The sequence below is a fragment of the Jatropha curcas genome, chromosome 6 (genome assembly GCF_041381405.1).
Source record: "Jatropha curcas cultivar XTBG-Jc1 chromosome 6, XTBG_Jcur_1.0, whole genome shotgun sequence".
In the NCBI taxonomy this organism is placed as follows: domain Eukaryota; kingdom Viridiplantae; phylum Streptophyta; class Magnoliopsida; order Malpighiales; family Euphorbiaceae; genus Jatropha; species Jatropha curcas.
The window spans coordinates 18,768,047-18,771,789 of NC_143156.1; the positions used below are offsets into that span (position 1 = coordinate 18,768,047).

The 3,743-nt window shown below is 34.5% G+C and overlaps 1 long non-coding RNA gene across 1 annotated transcript; it reads left to right on the forward strand.

Annotated features, from left to right (window-relative positions):
- Window positions 1–1,849: 1,849 nt before the first annotated feature.
- Window positions 1,850–2,701, forward strand: LOC149495660 (uncharacterized). Its single transcript, XR_016321485.1, has 2 exons — window positions 1,850–2,098; window positions 2,180–2,701. It is a non-coding gene; the product is annotated as an uncharacterized LOC149495660 (long non-coding RNA).
- Window positions 2,702–3,743: the final 1,042 nt, after the last annotated feature.

Consider the following 3,743-nt stretch of genomic DNA (forward strand, 5'->3'; position numbering starts at 1 on the left):
ACCAGAATTAGCGACAGATATTATATTGGTCGCAAATCCGTCACAAAATCTATCGCCGTTTGGTCGCAAATCCGTCGGTGGATATTCAACCTCCCAATCATTGCAGCTGGTCGCAATATCATCGCAATATTACGACCAATGTGCGTCGGTCGCAAAAATCAATCGTAAAAGCGTGTTTTTTTTGTAGTGTATGATCACACTGACAGTCACACAAACAGCATAACAACAACACTCACAATTATTAACAACTTCACATAATCACATCACGTGAAAATTGGTCTGTGGTGTGACCAAAATGCCCGATGAGCCGTCCTCCCACATGACCCATCCTCTCATGATGTGTGCATCAGGAAGCCCATCCCTCATACATGGCTGACCAGTCTCAACCTCACTTGACCAGCCCTCTCATCATTCATTTCATTTCATTTCATCATTTTTTTATACTCTCTTTTCTTTTTCACACCAACAGGAGGCCACCCTGTGGTTTTCCATATCATCCATATTTATCATCAGGTGCACACGGGACGCCGATCTCCCCACATGTGGCTGACGGTTGCATTCCATATTTTCATCATTTCCAGGACCGTCTTCACAAACCCATGGTGATCCACTTCATCCCAATTCCACACAAACAAGGCATAACATTTTCATAACACAAATAATCAAGCATTGTAATTAAATGCAAGCACATCAAACAATTAAATATCGTGATGCAAGTGCACAATTAGACATTCATTTTGAATTACAATTAGATGAAGGAGTAGATAACAATATAATATAACAATTGATCCTTGGAAAATAAATAAATAAATAATAAAATAATAATAAAGCAAATAAAGAACTTCATTAATATATATCCGAGCATGTTCCAATGATATTATTAATTGTTCAATAACTAATTACTAAATAACTCAACAATTTATAAATAAAACTTGTTTTGCCAAGTTAAATACATGGTTAAGTTTTTAGTTCTTTGCAAAAACTTGTGAGTTATGGTTAGTGCTATGTGTTAGGACTATTCCCATTGTAATAGATTTTGCTCTTGCCCTTAAAAAGAATTTGATAATGGAGGATTTCAAGATGGTTTCTTGATGAGAAGATGTAGGCGTGAGAAGTACATAACCACTATAATTTTTGTTGTTGATTTTCTCATATTCTCCATCTTTATGATATTGCTTGACTTTTCACACTCACACACTTTAAATCTTAATGATATGATGTTATCTTAATTATTCAATCATTCCATGTTTTGATTTGTTGAATCTTTGTAATTAATATTGATTTAAATAAAAAATGTTTATGAGTTGTAGGGTTACCTAATTTAGTGAACTATTTTTAAATAATCTTTATTTTTAGATAATCTTTCTACTTAAGTAAGTTATATAATTTTAAAATCTGAAAATTATTTGAATAATATTGTGCTTCTGCTTTGCTTGAAAAAATGTCTTTAAAACTCTAAATTTTTATAAATCACAATTCACTCTCTCTTGGATATAGCGCATGAGGACCTACACAATAAAATTAAAATACGTGTGAAATGTTACCGTTTATATTATTTTATTATGTATAATTAGTGCAATAACTCTTACGTTATTTTATTATTTATAATTAGTGCAAGAACTCGTCACAAAATCAGAAGGTGCTGAAAACGACATGCTTGTGAAATACCATATGGGTCGGGTCGAACCAACAAAACTTGGGAAAATAAAAAAAACAACTGCAATTAATCAAAATTCTCAATTCATTTGGTTTAGGTAGTCACTATTTTGACTTACAGCTAAATTTTTCTCCTATATTTTTGCGGTTTGGAACATAATGGCTTTTAGCACAATTTAGTTAATAAGTTCAGTGATCTTCGGTATGGATAAACACTCAACTCAAGAGCTTCTTCTTTCAAATGGAAATCTCCAAATGACAGATTATGTTAGTAAAAAAGCTGCCGTTTTCTCTTTAATACTCAAATGGATTCTTAAGATTGCAATGTTGGCAGCTTTCATTGCTTGGCTTACTGTTGTTTTCGTGTATCCGATAGAATCACTTCAAACATGGTTTAAAAATTGGACTCAAGCCTCTGCTGATTCTTTTCTTGGCTTTACAGGTTAATTAGCTTCTTCCTTTTTTTTTTTTTTTTTCTTTTCTTTGGTTAATTAGTTCTAAAATTTTGTATTGCAATTTGCAGGAGGTGTATTTCTGATATTCAATGGGCCACTTATCATTATTGCATTACATTCTATACCATACCTTACCCTTTGCTCCAGGGAAGAGGAGCTCCAAAAGTATGTTTTTAGCAACACACAATTCATTAGGACAAAATTTCCTATGTTTTTATGTTAACTCCATCTTAATTTCTTATGGAATTGGGAGTTACATTTGAATAGTTACATTGGTATTGGGAGTAGGGTTTTCAGTGTGCCACTGTGTTCTGATTCGTTTTTTCTGGGTTTGAATAGTTACATTGACAGAGATAAAGGGGGCAGGGGGCCTTGTCCCCAAGCTCCATAATGAAATGGTCTCCACTGCAATGAATCATGAGCCCTAAGGATAGACATTTGGCAAGCAGATATCAAAGAACACTGAGGGTCCTTTAACGCCCAACCTGCACCTGCAAATGTAGATTTATGCTTGAAAGATGCATTTGTACTACATTATAAAAATCCCACAGCAAGCCTTTTCAATAAAACAGCTCGAGCATTTCCATTCACATTAGATTTGACCTGTAAAACCTAGGCCTGCTACCAAGAATAAAACTAGGTAAAACCTATATTTAAGACAAAAGCAGCAGATGATCTACAATTCTGCCAAACAATTGAGTTCCTATGCTTCCATAGTATCGGGATAACCATGCAAAACACTTGAACATCCGAGACAGAGAAAACAATGAACACATTCAATAAACCGTTCACTGTAAAATCATGTTGCAACTCATAAATATCGATAACACCAACTAGAACATGGTTCCAACGTTCTCTCACAAATTTACAGTCAACAAACAAGTGCAGTCTGGCCTGCCCATGAGGCTTCGTCCATGAGGCTTCGTGGGCTGCCCAGTTCAAGCCCACTTGACTTGTGCAATCTGGCCTGGCCCACTTGATAGAGTGGCGGTTAGTTGGGATGACTGCTATTTCATCTACTAGGCATATGCAAAGAAATTATAGGATTAGCATGGTTCGAAAGCCACACATCATTCTAGATAGAGACAGAATCACCAAGGCAACCTCTTGATCACAACTGAAGAAACAAGATTAAATGCTGCTTGAATGCTACTCCAAATATAACTGGGGTTAGACCTCGATTCAGCGTTTAACAAAGAAGAAGAAGGGTGGTAATGAGAAAACACGTGCCATAATAGAATTTGGTTGAGTAGTCTCCAGACTCGTTTTCCCATAAAAACCCAGATTAAGGCCTCCATAAGATTTTGGGCAACACATAACTTCCCATCTTAGCCACATAATACCTCTAGAATCATTCGATCCATTGCCACACAAAAAGTATTGGAAAGCAAGAAGATACTCATTATATAGGTGGAAACGAATTAGATGACAGACCTTATCTCTAAAATAGCTTTTTTTTTTTTTTTTTCTCAAACTTTTATTTAAGAAAGATATAGATATTTATTACTTTCATTGATTCAATATATAATAAGACATTTGAGGTATTTGCATATGTATTAATGAAGCAATTAATTTTCTTAAATTCATTAGAAAATGGAGGAATATAACTGAAATTTAATTCTGATATAGAAA